The sequence below is a fragment of the Anguilla rostrata genome, chromosome 6 (assembly GCF_018555375.3).
Source record: "Anguilla rostrata isolate EN2019 chromosome 6, ASM1855537v3, whole genome shotgun sequence".
NCBI classification, from domain to species: Eukaryota; Metazoa; Chordata; class Actinopteri; order Anguilliformes; family Anguillidae; genus Anguilla; species Anguilla rostrata.
Window position 1 is genome coordinate 20,540,347 of NC_057938.1, and position 22,886 is coordinate 20,563,232.

The 22,886-nt window shown below is 39.5% G+C and overlaps 1 protein-coding gene across 4 annotated transcripts in view; it reads left to right on the forward strand.

Moving 5' to 3' along the window:
- The first annotated feature begins 648 nt into the window (after positions 1-648).
- The window catches only part of LOC135256805 (F-box-like/WD repeat-containing protein TBL1XR1), a 72,184-nt gene continuing 49,946 nt past the window's right edge, over positions 649-22,886 (forward strand). For 2 of the 4 annotated variants that reach the window (XM_064338954.1, XM_064338956.1), the window contains exons 1-2: positions 649-952; positions 2,581-2,675. The gene's annotated coding sequence lies outside the window, so the exon portion shown is untranslated. The remainder of the gene's footprint in view (positions 953-2,580; positions 2,676-22,886) is intronic. The other 2 variants (XM_064338953.1, XM_064338955.1) reach the window with 1 other exon arrangement.

The following is a 22,886-nucleotide window of genomic DNA, read 5'->3' on the forward strand; positions in this document are numbered from 1 at the left end:
CTATAATCCAAAATACAAATCTGTCAATGTGACAGGTGTGTTTGCGCTTGCACTTCATTTTAGCAAATAGCATCAAAAATAACATCAAAATTGGGCTCATACATTTTGTATCCTGTATGAGTGTTAAATGAGTGTTAGTCTTTGGATGACCACAAGCGAATAAATTCAGTCGCAACCATGAATTAGTTTGGTTTTTAAAGTTTTCTTTTTTGATAACATTGTGTGTTTTAATAATCCATTCATTATTGTTATTATAGAACTCCTAAAAGGCAATTAAATCTGGGCAACCACCAAACAACCGCCACCCCCCCCCCCCCCCCCCAACCCCCAACACACACACACACACACACATACAGACACACAATGGTGTAACTATAAACAAACAAATAAATAAATAAATACAACTTCCCCATCTAACAATCAAAATAATGTGTGGGAATTATGGTCTTTTTAACGACTTTTACTCATGACTTGTTGGTTTTCAAATGCGCTCTTCCTGCTAAGAGCAAGTAATAACCCCTGGTAATGAAACGAACAGACTGGTTAATGCATGATGTGTCCTTTCTGCATCGAGTGTGTAAACAGCTGCAGAAGCAATACGTTGCTAAGCCTGCCTCATTTTTGCTTGGAAGGTCACTTCTTCTGTGTTTGAGTGTCTGAAGCCGTTGGCTGCTCCTGAACGGTTTGGCTCTTTTCTCTGCTGACAGCCTTACAATGTTCCTCAATTTCTCTTCAGTATCTATTTTCTAGCTCTTATTAAATAAATATAATTGTCTGAACATAACGAGACGCTTGTCTGGAAACTTAACTACCTATCCGTCGCCTTCATCTGGGGCTATAACGCCTTATTACTACCACATTGAAAAAAAAAAAAAAAAAAAACACTTGGGAGGAAATTCCACACAAGCGACACCAGCACAGAAGGCACATCTTGTGTGATCTGGATTTTAAAGTAAGCGCTCTCTTTCTATCGCTTTTTAAGGCGTTTTGCAGAACTGCACGGAAAGACAACGTCATACATTTGTTCATTTGTGTCTAACGTGTGATCATTGTGTAATTATAGTCAATATATCCTCTTACTGACAAGGATGTGTGGCGAATAACGTTACAGTATCAGTGACCGAGGAGGGGGATGGGCAGTGTGTGTTTTTCTGAATGCAGAAGTCTTATGTGTAGGCTGGCCTGTGTTCGCTAGCTAGTTAGCTAGCCACATTAATTGTATAAATGCTAGCAGCTTTATTATCGATATCCACTTGAAAACAAGGAGTTAGTGTTAATGTATTCTTCGTGAAATTAAGATTGTAGATATGGTGGCCAACATGTAGACGCGGCCAGACCTTAGAATCGTTTTTTAAAATAGAAAATGTGGTTATATCTTTATGAGAGGGAGGTTTATTGACAATTCGATAATGGGAGCTATTTTTAAAGTCAAATGGGATCACACTGTGGGGATTTTAGGCCGTTTTAAAGAAGAAAAACGGCGGCATATGACAGCAATGTGGTCCAACTCATGGCGAGTGGGGGAGGGGATGTCACAGTCAAAGCCAAGGCATCTTAAGCTCACTGACACTAGATGTAAGCTGCTTTTACACGAAAACACACAACAATTGTAAAACAAAATACTGAAGTGAGCTATATGTGGATTTATATTAAGATTACAGTATATTTTTTTGTTTTATTTTTTTGTATATTTAGCACATATCCACATTTAACTAGCTACATATTTCCAGAAAACATCTAACTGATGTTAGCTACGTATCCAACTACACAAAAGTATCTGTCAATGACTTTTGAAGAATTTCCATATCCATTATTACAAAGGTGAGTGTTTGTGGTTCTACAGTTCCATATAAGTATGGGGCAGACTTTGAAACATGTTGCTAATCAGGTGTGGGAGGCCAAAGGTAGTGGCAGAAAACCACATACACACTCTTTAGACTGTGGGAAATAATTTTATTACACTGTGCTACATTTCTCTTATGATGGAAGGGGACAGGGACTACATTTTATTTCCTTTACATTACATCACAATCACTTAACTGTGCTCTTATCCAGTGCCAGTTCAGATATTTTCTTAAACCCTTAATGTTATTATATCAGTGGGTATTTTCCGGTTGTGTTGAGGTGATTATTTCTTGAGATAGAGAAAAGTATCTTGGTTCTAAATGGTAGATTTTAGCACTCTACACACACTGAAATTACAGTAGGCACAGTTATGTAATTCTGCTGCTAGATAGCTCAAAGGAGGAAAGGGTGGGGGAGGGGAAGGCTGTATTTTAGCTGTGGCAGTGTACGATAAACTGAAGGTGGCTGTCCTACTACTGCTTATAATAGTACTTCTCATGTCTCAGAATGCTCAATTTAACATGTATTGAGCTATTTCTGGTTAAACGCCTTTTAAAGCATTTAAATGTTGTCTTTTGGTGTGTTTTCGTTTGACCCACATAGAAGAGAGAAGCGTTTGAATGTGGATATTAATTCTGGAGGGTGATGTTTTGTTTCTAAGAAATACTGTGATGTTGGTTAGGGGAGCTTTAATGAATTATCGTTGCATCTGAAATTTTGTTTTCATTATGTAAGGTATTTTACACAACGGCAGAACATCACATCAAGTATTGCAGGCATGGACTACCTCCCAGATGATGCACAAGTCCAACAGACGTGAATTTCGGATGGTAAAAAGCACAAAATTAGAAATTTATTTATCTGATTTCTTTTAAAACGACTGAATAACTATTAGGCCTAGCCATTTCCATAATTCATCATTTAATTCCATATTGATTACAGGTAATTTCATGGTATTGAACACAACAATGACTGCTAGCTATGTAGCAAGCGCTGTTGCGGTCAGGGAAAATTGCTTTAAGCTAGGGCTGGGCTATATGCCCAAAATATCATAGCATGATGTTTTTCATATTACTGATGGTAGGCCAATGATGGTACTTGGTTTTCCAATCCAAATTACCAGACACTATTTTTTTGCACAACATGAAAATGAAAATCAAGGAATCACACAAACATGCTTTGTAAAATGTAGGCTATTTTAAGACAAAATAGACACAATGCAATTTCGAAACAACAACGTGTAAATTGGTCCTGTTTACCTGACACTACCCTGAAATTACATAAGAAGCAAACTGAAATGGTCTGTACCGTAACTGAAAAATAGGGATCAATCAAAATGAAGTAGGCTAATAGCTAATTAGTGTTACTGTTCTTTTTAGGAATATGGACACTGAACAGTGTGAAATATTGAATAACAAAAAAATCGGATGGTAATCAAACTCTAAATGTGCAAGCTGCATATGTTAGTTGTGTTTTTATGAAAATGCGGGCAATTCATTCCAAACAGACAAGTCACCTTAAGTTTATGTCTTAAATTCTTAATCATACTGTTTCAATGTGCAATTTTTAATATTCATTTGATGAAAAACAATTAAATAACATTTGCAGCGGTATTGCTAAACCCTTGTGAGAATGTGTACAGGCATAGCTAAAAATAAGGTATACGCCCAGCCCTTCTTTCAACTAATTTTAAGAAATGGTTCAATTCTAGTCAGTTTGAAATACAGGTCTGCTTAATAAAAAAATAAAAAAAATTAATTAATTAATTAATAAAGTAGGCTGAAATCATAACACCAGTAAAATGAGTCAGAGCACTAGTATTCACCACCAACTGATATCGATTCAGCATGCAGTAAAACTAGTAGGCCTACTTAAAATAGAAATTGTAAAAACATTTCCCCCCCTTTGACCCAAATCAAAATGAAATCCATCACTCCGTACTGATGCAGTGGAAATAGGCTAACTGATGGACGTAATCAAGTGGCTTGCTCATTTAAGAGGCTGTTTACTATGCAGTCAGAGTACATTCCAAAGGCATTTTGCCTTAGATTTTTTACAAAGGAACTGATGAGAGGTGGAATCAAGAGCATAGAAACCTTTTGCGAACTGAATTGCCTCTGATACAGCTTTGAAGCTGGACAAAATAAAGGACACATATTAAATTAACTGTATACCAAATTAACATAATATTTAACTTTAATTTAAAAAAAAATGTATTGTTCAAATGGTACAGTAAATGATTAACACCCCAAATATGAATGGTTACCACACTTCAGTTGATGTGGTAAGGCAAACAGTAATTCATCCAGTTAAAGGAATGGTTCCTGATAGTTCTGGGTACGGATGGTTCCTGAACTGTTTTGTGCAATGGAAACAGGGCAACAGAGATCACTCTGGACTACGGCCAAGATGCATGGTTTTCAACTCCTTTACTCCAGTAAGCAGTGGGATATTGATGACCACACAATGAGTCATGACCTTAGTTTATGTCGCGTTAGAAAGATGACACCTCCGACAGCTCAGTGTCCCCATTGCCTCACTGTGCCAAAGCCTTTTCACTTTCTTCAAAGGGTGACATGACAGTAGACTAACCGGCTGTACTTACAGTACAACAGTGACAAAAATTCTGAACTTTTTTTAAATTGGAGGTGGGTGTAACAAACTGTGTGCTAGCATTATGCCCAGCCCTGATTCTCTTAAGCATACAACTGATTATGACTTCATTAAATGTGATTTAAGCATATAAATGAACACAGCGGTCAGGATGCAAGTCAAAATAGGTCACACTTATTTCATTTGTGAAATCGAATTGGGAAGTAATTTGATAACATTTGACAATAGGAAGGTGCACTGCATAATCTGGATTTCCCTTTCTATTCCTGTGCCTGGCCACCTGACTGTGAGTTATTTTAACCACCTCCTGGGAACAAGTCCAAAAGGCTGCCTACGCCTTGTAAATCTGGTATTTATTTAAAGTTCTAAATCATTTCTGTATGTTTCTGTGTGACGCAATGTGTTTGACCAGAGGGGGCAGTGTTCTAGCTAGAGATGGACATTGTTAGGATTTCATCAAACTACTGCTCTTATTGATGTAGATGTCAAATAAATGAATAAAATAAACAATATTCCTTACAGCAGAAGGCTAATAAGGTTAAAACAAACAGAATTCAGAACCTAGAAAATTAGCAGTCCTCCCACTCCCAGTATAGCTGCAAGCATGAAGGGGCTTTGGACTTGGCTGGCACCAGTGGTAGAGGGAGGAGGGGTGGGCTGGATCATGGTGCCTGCAGCTTCAGCCTGACAATCTAAAATAAGTTGCCAAATCTTTAGTATGTATATATATATATATATATATATATATAAACAATTATCTTTCACTATTAGCCTATTTTTAATAATTTGTTATTGTCCTAGTAAACTCAGTATTTACGGCTTTGGTGCTACGTACGGCATACCTGCAGTGGACGAGGATGGGACCGTGGGAGATGGTTGACTGCGAGCAAAGCAGTCGAAAACTGCACATAAGTGCAGATTTAGCCTATATTATGTATGTTCTTATTTAGCTAATTAAGCTGTGGGTGAAGGTGAAAACATTTTTTGCTCTTGTCATAGTCATTATAACAAACATAACATTGTAAATATGCTTAGGCCAAACTTTGTCCAGTGACCAGAATCTTTTGGCCCATAAATCTCAGATTTTAGGGTCTATATTTGAATTCATTCAGTTATTGAAAAAATAAAATGATTCTACGAAATGTTGTGTTGCCAGACGTTATGTTCTTGGCACTGACAGTAAGTGTACCTCTCATTTCTGGTGCAGGTGGCTCTGTTTAAAAATGACAGTGTCTTCTTGCCCTATACAGTACAGTCATTCATATATGGTCATATGTGGTAGCTACTAGCTAGCTGGTTAGCAACTATTTTCATTGAGTGCTACTCTTTCTAATAATATGTAGCTATGATTACTTAACCTCTCCTCAGCTAGTTAAGACACAGGCTGTGTGATTGGCTTCCAGCTTCAAATTACCACCTGATAATAATTTGTTTGCTAGCGGGTTGTCTGTCTGTATTTCTTGCTATTTTCTAGCTGTATACTAAACAGTTTGTCGTAATATGCTACATGGAATGCTTTCATATCCTAATAGGCTATGGTTTATTTTGCTGACAAATGTTCTTCAGCAGTGTGCAATTTTTGTTTTCATGAAGCATAATGATCACTACATGTTTTTTAATGAAACACACACAACTATTAATTCAATGAAACAGGCCGATTTAATCATAAGATGCGTCTCTTTTAAGTCTTTTTGTATCATGAATTGCCTGTCATTATCAACATCAGCCCTGCAGGCCTGAATATTTTCTTGTCTGACCCAAGGTTAATTTATTAAATCCTTTCCTGAGTGTATGATACTAATGGCACTGAAGATTTAATCGTGATTTATTGAAATTAATTTTAATTTTCACATAGACGACCTTTTTAATGTTCGTATTCTTGATCACAGCTGTGTAGGTTAGTAAAAAAAAAAAAAAAAAACTCTGATTGCCATTGGCGTTTGATGACTGAGACAGCTGGCCGCAGAGTGCAAACCGAAACACATTTGAGCTAACGCAGCATTTGTACATTATCAGCAGCGCTCAGCAGTCCCTGGAGATACTCTCATAAGTGTACATTACTGCATGGCCCATCTTTCATCTTGCAGCTTCTCTCTCATTTTAATTCTCATGTAGGCCAGTCTGTAGGCTTTCTCTTTGGTTTCCTTGCAAAACCATCCGAGCACTGAAATGTAAAAGCATGCTCAAAATCCACAATTGGGCATCTCAAGTAAATAAGTTACCGCTCACTGGAGCTCCGTGTTTGGTGGGAATTTATATGGAGTTTATGAATTTTATTTGTGAGTCGGTCCTACTACTTAAAACATCTGTTTGTGTTGTTTAACGCATATCTTCATGGTATGGCTTTGTGGTTCATAATATTTGCAATTTCTTGCTATTTCATGGAGCAAATAGCCAATCTATTTTCCATTTAATTCAAATTAATGTGTGGAACAGTCATTCTGCTTGCTGATACATGAGGCTAAATGATGTTTTCGGAAATGGATGACACCCACTTAAATACAGGTCTAATGGTGTTGTGCTCTGATGAGTCTTTTCATAATTTCTTATTTCATGTGCCATGTTTTGATAATTTGAACGTGTGCCAGATATCAATGTGCACATTACTTTTGAGTTTCCAGAAATTAGGAAATTGGTGGTATGCAGCCCGACACATTAATGCTTTTTAGTTACGGACTGACTGCGGCCTATCTTATTTGGCCTTGTTTCATTGTAGAATATACAAGCAATTATTTTTCCTTAGTATGCGTTACAAACTATCCCATTGCTTGACAATCTATTAGCTAAGTGCATACTGTGCAATGGAGATGCTTGGGTTATTTTACAGAACAGCATATTTAGACAGATCTAAATTCAGTTCCCTTTTGCGATTTTGGAGGACTTGCCCTGCCCAGAGGCTGCTTTCCGGTATTTGGAGAAACGAGTTCTGCAGGGTTATTCGAGTAGGTTTTGGCAACAGCGCGAAACTCTCTGGCTTGACCTTGAGGAAACGCATGTGAAATTCATGTTGGGTGATAGCTGAAGGCCTTATTGTGTAATAACTGATTGTTATATGTTTAAATTATTATTTTGTGTTTAAATGGGGATACGTTTGTTATTGTGGCTATTAGTTGATTTTCATTCTTTCACCACAGAGTGAAAGTATGTGGCTTTGGTCTGTTTGCTCTCAAAAAGCCCCCTCCCCCCTTCAAGCTGTGTCTGGCCTTTTCGAGGGAACTCCTTTTTTTCTTTCTGTTTTTTTTTCAATATGTTGTTGGAGAGGAGGCCATATATTCTGAGCAGAGCCCGGGGGGGGGGGGGGATTGCAGTTTTTCCTGGTGAGCAAATTGCAAGAAATGCTTCTCCAGCTAAAGGCGTGGTTAAAGCTCCAGAGCCATTTCCTTTTCGGTCAGTTTCTCGGATGGCGCTGGTCGGTGGTCTGTTTCGTGCCGTGTCTATCCTAGCAACTGTATACCGGCACACAGGAGTTCCATGGTCGCTGCTGTCGGACTTCCAAGTGGCAGTGGCTTAGTGCTAGCTAGAAAACCAGCTGCAGCTTATATCTTTACCATCAACATTCAGAGCTGTTTGAAGCTATTTAAAGTATATTACTTTATATAACTGCAATATTATCATTAATTGGTTGAATTCAGTTATGTCCTTATGTATACAAAAATGAAGTCAGACCCCAGTGTTATTGGTACTGGTAGAGAGTTTAACATTTGTTTTGTCTCCACAACTTGCAGTACAGTTTTTTGCATATTGATATGGACAGTGACATCATGTTTTTTTTTTTGACATGGATACAATACCGTGTAGCTGTCAGAAGTCAACATCTGTATTGGCTTAATAAATGGAATATTGAATTAACCTGTTGAACACCAGGGCACTAGGAAGACTATTTTCACAATTAACCAGACAACCTGATCACTAGTGCTAACAGTCCAATTGAAGGTCACCCGTTAACACAAGGTTTCCCCACGGCGTTCTCTGCGTGAGAAGCTACAACGAACAGATGGTGTTATTGGCTGAAACGGATAAAGTGGGCTGTTTAGAAAGGAAAAACCAACGAGGGCACATACCATTAGGGGTATTTGAGGATTTGGCAATCATGTAAACACTACAAATTCAGAAGGGGAAGAATAAAAAAGCAGGAAAGGGGAAAGACAAAAGTTCAAGAAATAGTAACAATTTTTCCTTCCAGCCATATTGTGTTGCCTTATAAAGCCATTAGGCCCGTGGAAAATTTTGAGCACGTACAAGAGCAGAAGCCGTTGAAGTAAGCGCAAAAATTAACCGTACTTCCGAACAGATCACAAACGACACTGCGGGCCGATAATGCAGACAGGAAGCACAATTTGGCATTCAGTCGTCTGAGGAAATATCTCTTTAAGGGGAAAAAGAGAGGAATGCTTTGTGGTTTCCATAAATAGAGCGGAGCCGCGGCGAGGAGGAGGGGAGGAAGTAGGAAACGTAAATTGGCACAAACCGTGAATTCCATCAAAGCAGGCTCAGCAGCTCATATTGGACTAGTGCTGCAGGGTCCCCTGGGCCGAAAAGCTGGAGACTGCAAAGCATTCCATTGTTCCTTTGAATCTAAAGTCAGCTCTGTTCCAGCACCGGTGCGCCCCAGTAACACAGTATTGATTTTTTTTTTTTTTTTTTTTTGAGCATCGGTTGAATTCTAATCACCAGGCATAAGCAGGCCCGCTTCTTGCCGCGCTTTGCTTCGGCGTCCTTTGACCTGATTTCTCAAGGTCCGCTGCGGAAAATGCCACGCTGTTCCGTAACTTGAATGCCAAAGAGCAAGATCTGTGCAAAAAAACTAAGTCCGATTACACAGGTTACTTGACTGGTGCTCTGTTGGCAAGTGCTCGCTGTTCTCTCGGTGCATGTCTTCATATCTTCAGCGTTCTGCAAAAAACCTTGTCTGTTTGTTTGTTATGGTGAATATTTTGCATAGTTGTTATCTCGCAGTATGTACAGTTAATGTCTCATAACTAAATAAATATGATTATTCCATGCGACCAAGCCATAAGGTTGTGTTGGAAAATGGAATAATAGTAGGCTATTATTTATTTATTGGGATGGCGGCATGCCCCATACCTATACAACACTGGGAGTATAGCACATTTCAGGGTTCCCTACAGAAATAACCACAATGACCACAGACTCTCAGCCCTTGAAAAACATTCATTTCTGTACCTTCTGACCTAATTTCGACAGCCAGAATTCACAAACAACTTCACACATCCACACAATAAAGCCTTTCTTCTTCTTCTTCTTCTTCAAGTTACTTGAAACAATTTAGGAGACATTGAATAGCATTGCTTTGGAATACAGCTTGTTTAATTTGAGGTAAGGTAGCCAATATTGTTTCTTGTAACTTGGCGTTATTTTGAAATCAGTACTTTTAATGGCAGGCCTAGTTGCCAGTTTGAGTGAATGACATATAGGCAGGTGTGAGTAATTTGGCATTTTTGTACGTTGTTTTTCATCAAATTTATTTATTTACCGAATAAAGTTTTGTGCACAGCCCCAAGATATCCGATGCACAATCAGGGGTATCGTCTGTTTGCTGCTGAGGTGTTACCAAGGCGTGATTCTGATGATGTGTGTGAATCTGTTGATTGCGGCCAGTGTCTGACACTTCTTCCTTATGTGCTAGTTACGTCAGGGCGTACAGGAATGAAGGCTGCCAAACATCCAGATGGTAATCGGGAAGAAGGTAGCACAGGATGCGAATAGAAAAGAAATCGATTTCTTTTCTCTTCAGGCCTGTTGTTTAGGCCTGTTCAATGCTTGAGACAATCCATTAGCTTATACAACCCATTCTAATGCAGCACAAGCCCTGGTCCCAGAGACCCACAGTGTGGGCTTGATTTGTTTTCTAGTGGATTTCTTTATAACAATTAATTGATTGCTGAAGCAGTAGATTGCACGCTTTACGGTTTAAATTACGGTAACCAGTAGGCCTGTACTGTAGAGGCGCACATCTTTAACTGCGAGCAGGTGTTCTGACAAATAGACCTACCTGCTCAGGATGATCTAGCTGGTGCTCAAAACAGTCAGGCAAGTCTGAAAACCATTGCTTCCCTTCATTTTGTGCTACCTTCTCTTCTATGAAATATGCATGGCAGAATAATGGCATGCTTATATTGTAATTTAAAAAGTGATCTAAAATACAGTATGATTAACCATTAAAATATGCAGTTCGTGCAAAAAATATATTTTGGCTGGCTGCGGTAACAAGGTGAAGAAAAGTAAAAAAAGTTAGCGATACTATACAGGCCAACTTTATTTTGAATTAAATAGCCTATTTTTTATTGCTACAGCACATTTCACCCATGACGTTTGTTGATGAAGCAGCTGCAAGTGACTGAGTAACTATTTTCACAGTTTGGGGTGTTAATGAACTCCAACAGGAATAGGCCTAGAACAAGCAAAACAATTGTCTGTCCAGTAGAAATACAGCAACCTTAGCATCACTTTTGAAGTTCTTGCCATTGCGGAAAAGCCGACCCAATGTTCAGTCTTATCTGGTCTCTTGCTCGGGTCAATTCCTTATTGGTCAAAATCTTTTCTTCTTTTTTTTTTACTTGCTTTTTAAAATTAGTGTATTCCATTGTAGGCAAAGGCGGTGCTGGTAATTGTAGCACATTTTCCTGCCATGCTTGTTTCATTTTCTACTAGCACTCTGCAGTATCTCTGCTCTGCGTCTGTGTAACTGGCCCCGTCCTGCCTGCTCTGTCAGTGCTGTGAACACACAACAGGATTGACAGGCAGGTAGGGAAGCCTCCTTGCAAGGAGCTGTCCTGATTGGCTGTTAAAATTCAGGCACTGTAAAATTTGGAGTGGCTGATTTCAGAGCCTGGGGCAGTCAGAGAGACTGGATTTTTTTCTTAGAGCTTTTCATTTATTGATATCTGTTGGGATGTGCAATTTGACCAAATAGCCTAAGTGTTCTAAATAAAATCCCATGCAAGTTTGTTTTCACGTTAAGTTGAACTATTTTGCACAACAGGGTTGGTTCTATCCAATTTCCTACTCAGAAATAAAGGAGTCCTGTCTTATGGAAAACTAATGGAAATATACCTGATGTGATATAGTCTAGTTAGCTAGCACTGAAGATTGTTTAATCTTAGATAAACTAGCTCAGACATATGCGTGGGGGTGCACTCTCAGCTTGAGTAAGTAGGTCATCCTGAGGGATAGGTTATAGCTTGTCAGAACACCGGATCTGCAAATACGGAAAACAGTAGCCTGTTATCAGCTCTATAAACTCACGGGCAGGCACATTCATTCAAGTAAATTGAATGTAAGGAAGGAACTCTGGCTTGACAAGGGGGCTTTTTGCTTAATTATAACATATAAATAGTGTGCTGTTTTGTGAAGAGCCATTCATATTTTGCAAGACTGAAAAATGTTTCATACATTTTTGACCAACCATCAATGTATTTATGTCAACATGTAGCCTACATTTGATTGTGCTCAGTACTGTTTTAACCATTTTTATGGTGATGGACAACACAGCCAAGATCTGTGAAATATGTGTGGACATTTTGTTTATTCTCTATTATAATGTTTAATGTTATTCATTTATTTTGAAGCATACTTCAAATTCAGTGTTCAGAAATTAGGTCTATACTTAAGGACCAGGCATCACATTTACTCATTTTTAAGGGAGGGCCATCATGGCCTTCGGTAATCCAAATAAGGCACGCAGGCGAAAATGAGGGCATCAAGGCCAAAAGCAACATTGTAAAAGCACTTATCCCATTCATACAATCAAAATTCATAAGAGAAAGGAGCATACATTTGTACGCTTGTTTAGTAACAGTGTTTATTTAGTCTGTACCATCAAACAAATATATGGCATGGCAGGTACTGGTTAGCCTAATTCTCAGATGAGGATGACTATGTATTTCTATCACAGTGAAGAAGCACCAAACCTAGCTAGCTAAATGGTAACCAAAGAATTTTCCTGGATTCTCTCCTGTTAGGTTAATGTAGCTATATACGGCAGGCGTGCGGTTGATGTCAATGCTGTAATAGTGCACAATAAAAGTGTGGGGTAACAAGCCAGCCATTAAGTGCAAGAGGCTGGCATCTGGATGGAAAATATCAAGGGGAAAAAAAGGTTCAGAACAGTGCCATTTTGACAAACTATGAAACAATAATTCTGGAGGAGAATTATTCTCTCCTCTAGAAGACACCATCGCAAATAGAGATTATAAAGCAAGGCACACATTTCTGTGCAGGTAATTACGGCCAACATTCTGGGCATCCACAACAACGGGCATATGGCTGCCATGTAATCTAAACCCTTCCAATGACCACGTATCTCATGCAGTAGCTTAGTAATAACTGCATAGAATTCTACTACATTGTATTGTCTAGCCAGTAGGCTATGTCTTGAAAGGATGTGAGGGTGTGTGGATCTAAATAAAACCTTGGTATGTATGTAGGCCTACTTGTCTTTTTTCAGGCATTGCATTTAAACAGATACTTTCAAGTTTCTTTTGAGAAGTAGATTTGAGCATTTGTTTTTCTGATGTCTAGTCTTGGCAGCAAGATAATTCCCCCAAGGCTGAATAGGTTTGTGGGAAACCATACTACTGATAAGCACCTATTATTTCTCTTAATATTTTGGTATTTCAAAGCGTATCTAATTGTCGTAATTTCATAGTATTCTTCATAAATATAATCATATATGATAATGATATACACTTCAAAATGGAGTTTGTACCCCATTGGCATATTGCGGTTAACCTAGGCTAATAAGGGTGAATATGTAGGCTCAATTTCAGACATATTGCAACCTACATTCTTAAAAAAGGTATGAAAAAAAGAAATGTGGATTTTACTAGCTTTTAACAGCCAGTGATATCTGAAAATGTGCATGCATAGATAGAAAAACTTTAGTTAGCATTACATGTGATTCTGTATTCGGCCTGTGTTTTGGATAAAGTGAGAAACCTGGTCTCTGAGATAACGTTCTGCAGGTGGATCCCTCATGGATCCTGATCAGTGATATTAAATGGATGCCAGTGTGGAGTGAAGATCACGGTTGGAGTTAGAGGGTTGTGGTGTCTGACATGGATCCATATCCAGTGCCATACAACTTTGCAGGCTGATAAATTCATTCTCCTGAACATAATCAGTGGCCAAGTAAATGTTGACTAATTTTGCTGTCACAAAACACATTAGCATATGCTACTGCTATTCTTTTTCATTATTTCAATCAACTCCCTATTAGACTGTTGTGGAAATAAAGCAATTAAGAAAGGTTTATTTGGTACGGTTCTGACTATGTTCCATTTCCGTGACCAAGTCAAGGAGAGAGGGCTGATCCGTGTTGCACAGACACACGCGTTGAGCACATGCGGGTCGCATTGTTGCGGCTCGTTTGAAGCCTCGCTGGCTTCACTGCCACGCGGTCTCGTTTCAGTCTCCTTGCCGTCCCGGTTTCCCATCCGACCGCAGACGCGGGTACTGGGCATGGCTCGACGTGCCCCTTCGATAAGATCCGAGAAGCGAGGCGAGATGTTGGAAGCACCGTGTCGGAGCGCGTTCCTGTTAATGGGGTCAGTCTCGGGCTCCTCGCTCTCGGGGGAAAGGGATAAACGTGACTAGCAGTATGAAGAATGCAATCAATTATTGAAACCGACTCGCAGGCTAGCTGTCAATAACCGCAGTCTCCCGGTCTGACTTGGTTTTATTATGTATTGAACATAATAAAACCAGGTCTTGAATTTTGTAGGTCCTTATCCATCTTAAATATTTTTGCCTATATTCTCCATGACCAATAATGCTATGTCTGTCCGTTTTCTGTCTGGCTATACCGGTATCGTATCTGGTCATCGTACTGTATCGTTGTAGGCAGCTGCATGTAAAGTATTGAGGGGTGACTTGTAGCTAGATGTGCTATCCTGGTTGGGAGTGGAGAGGGTGGGGTTATCATTTCTGATGAACTAACTGCGTTTCCGCTTAAAGCAAGTATTTCTGGTAGTGTGACCCCTACTGCATTCTGCAATTCTAATTATCCATCCATCCATTATCTGTACACGCTTATCCTGAGCAGGGTCGCGTGGGGTGCTGAAGCCTATGCCAGCGTGCATTGGGCAAGAGGCAGGAATACGCCCTGGACAGGCCACCAATCTATCCCAGGGCACATACACCATTCACACACTCATACCTATGGGCAATTTAGGGTCTCTAATTGGCCTACCCACAGCGGTTCTCAGCACTTAGGCTATTTGTGTACTTCTTTGCCTTGCAATGTAAAATGTTACAAAAGTCAGATTTGTTTTTATGGCGCTGCACAGTAAATGCCCAAATGATAAATCCTCACATTTATCAGGCCACACAATCAAGCGTTCAATATTTTTGGAGACCTTCCTGGTCTTCTTCTGCTCCAGTTTCTTTGAGGTTTTAACTCCCATTGTGACATCGTTGTAGATACGTGCAAATACTTCTGCGTCCCCAATATGTGGTGTAGTCCTTGCGGCAGACACCCTGCTGTCAGCTCAAAATAGTCTTACTGTTTAGAGAGCAGCCCTGCATGCACTAATCGTATGAAAGGAACAGGGCCATTTCCTCGCAAGGACATCCTGTTCACGATGCAGGGGAAGTTCTGCCTCGGTGTAATTGGAATCGCTTTTGGCCTCATTTGTATAGCGTGTAGGCCCATACAAAGTCCATCCTGAAAAGGGCATCTCAAACATTTTCTAATAATGCAATTTACCAGTACACACTGTAGCATACTACTGTCGCACGCATGCACTTCAAACTACATCAAGCAGTTTGCATGCGGCTGAATGTTTGGGGATGGGGGGGGGGGGGGGTATGTTGGAGCATTTGGTGTAAATCCAGCAGCAGTTCAGCCTAAGGCGAGCGAATGATGCGACATTCAGTCAGCCGTTAGAATTCCAGCATGTTGAGATACACTTCTGAATCCTTGTTTTGCCATGACTTTGAAAAGCCATATTTTGTTTGCTTTCAATGGAAAAAGGCATCAGGGCCAAAGTGCATTAAAGTAAGTAGGAAATAGAAGATGGCATAGCTTTGGCTAGTATGTGCCAGGAATTTGGCGGACATTGTTTGCTGTAATTTGGTTTCATGTTGGCCTAAGTAATTTGTTTTGCCAAACAATTATGGGAAGTGGTATTCATTTGTGTGGCTAACTTGCCATTTTAAAATTTTAAACAGGCCAAACGCTGTCTAATGTTTTGGGAAAGAAATGGCAAGAACCAATATTTGTGCAACCTTTAAATGGAAACAAACCATTTCCAGCGACATATTAGTAATTACTGTCCTCTCTTCATTTATACTTGTATGTTTGTTTTAGCTTTGTTTTTCAATAATATTTAGTTATCCTTTGCCGATATACTTTCCTTGCCTTATTGACCTTAGGTTTTATAAAGAATAATAAGCTCCAGAGTTTGTCTAGTCAGGCAAGTTATCTTTTACTAGTCTACATTTTTACTTAACATTTTTTGCATAAGGTTTGTGGGGAAATTCAACACATATGGAAAAACTGGCATTGTCTGCACAAAACCTTTTGCTTGAATGACAGAGCAGACACGCACTTGTTTTTGCCTTCAAGAAATTCGCTTTGGTTCATCACACCTCATTTTTCCCCTGTCTGCTAATTGAAAGCGAAGGTGATGGTCAAGGTGCTGAGTGACCCAGGAAATGTGAAATTAAATACAAAAGCCATACTAATTAGCTCTCACAACAATGCTTTGGGAACTCACCCAGCTGTCTGTCAGTATGGAGAAGGTTGCGCATCTGTCGTCAACACAGGTATAATACCCCCACTGTAGACCTGCTTTTTATGGAATAGCTTGGACCATATCTCCAGTTTGACATCCTGAAAACACTTCTCTGTGGAGATTGTTTGATGAGGAAATCGTGGTTCGGCAATTGATGGCGACGGACTTAAATAATTTTGCACAAATTAAAAAAGAAAAAAACATGCTCATTTGCAAGAACGGGGGCAGCAAACAGGTGCACTTATGCTAGCTTGTGCACACAAACAGCGAGTTCAGTTTCAGCACCATAGAAACATAGGCTGCTTAGCCGTGAACATCACCTAAGCTTTGCATTCTGTAATAAAGATAAAAGACATGGCAGCAAGGGTGTAATTTACCGGGGGGATTGGGGTTATGCAACGAGGGATGGTGGTTTTCAGTTATTTCACAGATCGAGTGATTGCATAATGTGCTTGATTCAAAATCGATTCCTAGCCTGGTATGAATATATTTTTAGAATACATATTGGCCGGGTGTTGTATAGAAAATGCATGAGCGCATGAAAACCCATATCAGTGTCCCGGTTTTTCCATCATGATAAAGTCTTAATGCTAGGCCTATTGTGTCAGTAAACACCGTCAGACTCAGATGTGATAAAATAATTTTATTCTCAACTCAGAAATGTTGTGCGCCTACAAAATATATAACTGCTTGGCTGAATACTCAGCATAGTTAGCATGCTCTTTCTTCCTGTGATGGCCCCAATTTATCGATTAAATGCACCAGCCTATCAGTGTATTTCACCCGTAGGCTGTTCCAAGCAGCCGGCAACTGCCCATTGTTTTGTGTTTTTTTGCAACTGAAGAACTTGGTTATTTCAGTCGCTTCTCACAGCTGCACATGAAATCTATTAATTAATTTAATGAACTGACGTTAAAAAACTGATTTCTTCCGCTTTTATCCATTTTCTGTAATTTTCAACAACTTTGCTGTGACTGCTCCGCGTCTTCAGCCAATATTTTCAGTGACAAACCCAGTCTTACTGATTTGTGATCTGTAGTATTTTCCCCTTACAATTCACCAGAAATGACTGTTTCACAGCCGTTCTTTAAAATAGTTTTTACCCCCCCTACAGTGTTTCAAACTAAAGTTACCCCCTTGCATAGCGGCCTGTATAACAGTGTAAAGCTTAAAGATAGCCTCCAAATTATAACAAAGGCAGCCACTAAATGGAGGCTGCAGGTGCAATGAATGAATGAATTTGAAATATTACCTGAAAGAAGAAGAAAAAAACCATAAACAAACATAACAAAAAATAGCCAAAAGTATGACAAGTCTCCCAAAGCCTTTCTCCCCACACAATAACAAACAAATATCTAAATTGGGTAGGATTCTGCCCAAACTGGCAATGCTGTCCAGCCAGCAGAAGCTGTTTGCACAGACATATTACTCACAAATTGGGGATTACCAGCATGTGGGGGAAAATATGTGCTTCCTCTTATCGCAGTTTTGACTGGTTGAAAGCTTGTCAATAAAGGTATGAGCTGAAAATGTGGTGCAGTTGCAAGAAAAAGGAACCAGACTCTCATGGGGAAAGGAGAACAGATTGGATCGGTTGTATGCTGATATCATGGCAATCAATGGCAATGTCAGCCTAATGTGTTGGAATCTTAATTTATGGGAGAAACCTTAAGTAGCAGCACAGTTGAATGTAGCTGTAAGGAAATAATGAAAAAAACATAAGGAGAGAGTGACCAAAGAACATGATTACAATGCAAAACACACCAGCTGTTTATTTGTTGAGGACAGACGTGTGATCCATAGGGAGGATGAACTGCACAGTCACATGGAGGAAGGTAGCCGATTCATTTCGTAATAGGGGGTAATGCAATCCACTGTCCTGAACAATGAGATGGATATGCACACAGAGGCCTAGATTTGTAGAAAATGCTGACGAATGATTAAATATTAAAAATAAATGGAAAATCTTTCACCAAAGCTGCCCGATTCCCTGGCTGCATGTTTTATCTTAATTTGTTTGCTATTTAAAATATTGCGATGTCACAAATATACCACTGTGCTGCCATTTGTGAAGGTTTGTAATGCCCAGAAGGTTGCAGTTGACGTATCTGTTCAGTTCCTGTGATCTGTGACCTTGAGGTCACGTTGGATCTGAGGCTCTGCTTCAGAGTTATCTGTAAACTGCTCCCTTGTGCAGACAATTGAAGTACCGTTCAGAAATAACTCTAATTTAGCACATTCGTTTTTATTTAATGTAAAGTGCAATGCTGCTTTGAGCAAACATCAAGAAACACCAGGTCTGCTTACACTGACTGGGAATGCAGAAAATATTAAAGCTATTAAAACTATTTGTATAACAATTCTGCAATACAAATTAGCACTAACATTTGAGTAGCAATTTCTGGAGTAATTTCCCAGAATATTTTTCAGTACTACCAGTAGCCAAATCTTACCTTATTTACTTTTTAGGTAATTTCAACAGTCTACCCTGTTGTAATCTGCAACACGGTTAAATCCAATGTTAGCTGATAGCAATATGAGCTATTTGAAACCCATACGTTTTCGCTCGTTTCGTTTGTAGATTTTTTTAAATGCCGTAGGTCTACATTATTTGCTGGAAAAGGTGACAATTCACAATGGAATCTTTGATCCCTTTTACTTTGTAATATACAGTGTAGCTACCATGTAGGCTATGTAAACATGTTCACATGTAGGCCTTATCATGGTAAATCCTATTCTGGGCTGTGTTTCAGTTGTTTCTACTACTGCCACAACGTAAAGTTCCCACTTTACGTTGTCACAATTAGTCACAATTGTGCTAGCTCGTCAGTTTGTTCTGTTTCACCCCCTAAATTCGGTTACGAACTTCAGACATGAGAAGTTCATCACTCAAACTGTTGAAATGCGGTTTGGACAGTTGTGAATACAATCTAACAATTTGCATGTATGCCGTAATTGACCTGTATCAAACTCTGGTGTTCGTTTTGCATAATCTGTAGCCTGTTAATGTCTATGGAACTGAAATTCCACATTGGAGCTTTTATCTTACTGAAACAATTTGACTAGCTAATCCAGACATTTGCAAAATGGACTTGTCAGACTGCTTGTGAAGAAAAAAAGAAGTAGGCCTATTTATTTCTCAGGTCTGGACTTTGACATACATTTCATTTTTTACCTGCTATAACGGAGAATTTAATCAATTTGAAGGGAAAGGAAGGTGGGCGGGGTTTTTGGAGTGTGTTGGTAGTGGGTTGCTGGGGAAACCAGCTGCCAACTAGGATGCTATGAGGAATATAAGCACTTGAAAGTAGCTGGGTGCCACCTCTGGTACCAGAGAAGATGGGAGTGGATGCAGTAGCATAAATTAGCTTTGTTTACACGGCCTGTGCTATTGCAGGATATTCCCCGTAGTGTAGGTGGCTTACATCTGCAGTCCTTCCCCCCACACTCCTCACCCCCACCCTGGAGGATTTTTTGTGGTGTGTTTGTTGAAATGATATTAAAACAGAAAAGAAATAGTACTTGGAAGGAAGAGGGGTCACCATACGAAATTGTAACAGTTAGCCTACAAGTCTGTGTTAGTCTAATTGGACTGCCTAAGAGTATACTGACATAGCCTTTTATCCTTTTCTGCTAGATTAAGAAAAACAGAATAACAAGTGTGATTTTTACATTGTTTTTCACTTAAAGAAAGCACAGATGAGAGACTGTTTGAAAATGCTTATATAAGTCACCCACTGTTTGCAGGGGATGCTCACCATGGAAACATACTAAGGCCTCTCTAATGCGGTGTTGTTTGCCATCTTGCATGTGGGTACAGACCATGCTGTTAAGCACTAACAGTACATCCGGCTTGCAAATGCAGGCTCAGGATTTTTAAGGTCTTAACTCTAGGGGTGCTGATACTTAGCCATTGACACAAATATACAGTTGGATCCAATTTCAAACAAATGAAAAACATCCATATCTTTCTTTTTTGTAAATAGGATGCTCTTGGGATGAACTGGGTTTTGATATTTTAATAATTTTATTATCATTTTATTATTGATATTATTTCAGTTTTCTCTGCTTTTGATTGGCACAGACAGGTTCTGTGTACAATGAAGAGACTGTCTTACAGTGGCTGATTTAGAGGTGTTGGGGCTTATGGTCTTAATCAAAAAAAATACTTCAGGCAACTTCAAAGTTGCGTGTACAATGCTTGCACCAGCCCTGCAAGGCCATCATGCTTTCAGGAACTTGTGTTTAATATCTAAAGTATCCTTCATTGCACAATCAAACTGCGTGAGCCAATGGAAACCATACAATAAAACTGAAATAATGTCAAATAGCCACAGTAAGCAAACTATGGAACTAAAGTGATATCTGTTGAAAGTGGTAGTGTTCAGAAGGGGGGTGAGGGAGGGTGGCTCAGCTGACAAACTGTCGACTCTGGTGGGTTGTACACACCATGCACCTGCCTACGGGAAATGAGAAATGCATTAGAACGTGTGGTTGGTTGTGCGTGCCATTGTTTTATTTTCTGTTAAATGCTCACTTTTTCCGTTAACCTCATTTTTTCTATGCCTTCGGTCAACATCAGAAAGAAAAGACATTTGAATAAGACGCTGTATAATTCCAAATACTGTCTTCAGGGTTCGATATACAGCTAGTATGTAATAATTTTTTCACTCATAACTAACTACGGCAGGTGTTTACCCATGCATTTGGAGCTTTTTTCCCATCACAGCTCATAAGCACTTCGTGGATCTGGATCTGTTGATATAGGCTACCTTGTTATATACTGATCAGCCACATCATTAAAACCACCTGCATTTTTCTGTTATTTTCTGATTTAATATTTTATTTTCTCTGTTTGTATTCAAACAATTCACACGTGGTCAAAGTGCAGACTCAGAGCTTTTATTAAAGGGTATTCTTATACATTTTGGTTTCACCACGTAGTAGCCTAATTCTAGCACTTTTTATACGTAGTCCTCCATTTCAGTGTTTTAGACAAATTAACATAATTTCCAATAAATGAGTCATGTTTGGTTGCATATCCTTTGCATGCCATGACTTCCTGATGTCTGTGACCTATCAACATCATCAGAGTCTGGATATCTTATTGCTAGGTTGTCCTACAAGCGATACAAAACCTCTTTGCATTTGAATGGATCTCTATGGGAATTGGAGTGTGGGACTAGATTCAGCTGTAAATTATGCTGATACAGTATGGAACACATTTGTTGGCTAAATGGCTTTAAGTCATCAAGGGTCCAAGGTATCAAATGAGCCTCCAACCACCGTGCTGCTGCCAGATATGCAGTAGATACTACAAGCATTGTTTCTCCTGATTTTTTTTCCATTGAGTTCAACAGGAAAATTAATCAGGAGAAACAATGCTTGTAGTATCTGCTGCATATCTGGCAGCAGCACGGTGGTTTGAGGCTCATTTTTTGTTTTTCGGCCATTTTGGATTTTGTCAAAAGCACATTTAGATATGTTCTTGTAGAGTTATCACCCAAAAAAGCTGCAATTTTGGACACTTTTAAGAGTTGTTAAAATATAGGCCTCGTTGCCCTAAAGCTAGAATGGCCATATATCTGCCACCCTCTTGTCTATTGGCATCAAACTTGGCATACATGCTTACCATGAGTCCTGGGGGGCACACACCACATTTAGTGACAATTGGCCTCTTGGGGACACTATACCAAAAAATAAGTTTAAACAGCAATTACTCCAAAAATAAAGCATACATTTAAATTTATGGGGAACATTACAGTAATGGGTTCAAATTGGACAACTAACAGCATTTTTTGCATGGGGGAGCTGGAGCATTTGGCCCCTTCATTGGCCCCCATTTCATACGCCATTGTTTTACCAAACTCAAAATATTACGATGTGGTACAGTTCTTATATGACTCTGTAGCGCTTGGGCCATTCATTACTGTTTGCTGCTATATTTCCATTTGCTATTATATTTTATGTGTCATTAAATAATGTATGGGGATCTAGTTCTATTGTTTCATAGGCTGTTGTTTTAACTAGGCTAATTCAAAAGATTAGAATATGGTGCAGTTTTTATAGGAGTCAGCAGCCCATGTTGTCATATGAAGTGGAAGTACATGAAAAATTATGGACAAGGAATGAGTCAATTGGGGGCATTGCAGTCAGGGAGACAATGTTGCCAAGTCAGTAATCTTACTATAACTCACGACATCACAATAATAGGGCAAAGAGAATGGAAACAAAGAATGATTTTCTTGATCATGGAAAGTATGACTGCAATAACTGGGGATGCAGTGTCATTTCCCCAGCCCGGTTTCATTGCTCACTGCACATTCTCTTGCCCATGCACACACACGCGCGCACACAAACACACACACGTATACACCCTCTGCCTCACAGACTCATAAATGCTTAAATAAATGCACACTCACACACTTGAGCACATTGTCCCTCACACACACACACACAGAACCCTGCATGCATTCTCTGACACGGACACAATCGCATAAACAGCTGCACACACACACACACACACACAGTGTCTGCTTCTCATGCGTACACCAGTCTTGCACAAGCACCCACGTACACACAGAAGCATGCATGCAAAGGGCAGGGAATAGCTCTTATATTTGCGTGGGGGTGAGAGGCTGTGCTGGCACAGATTTACGCACCCTGCCTCAG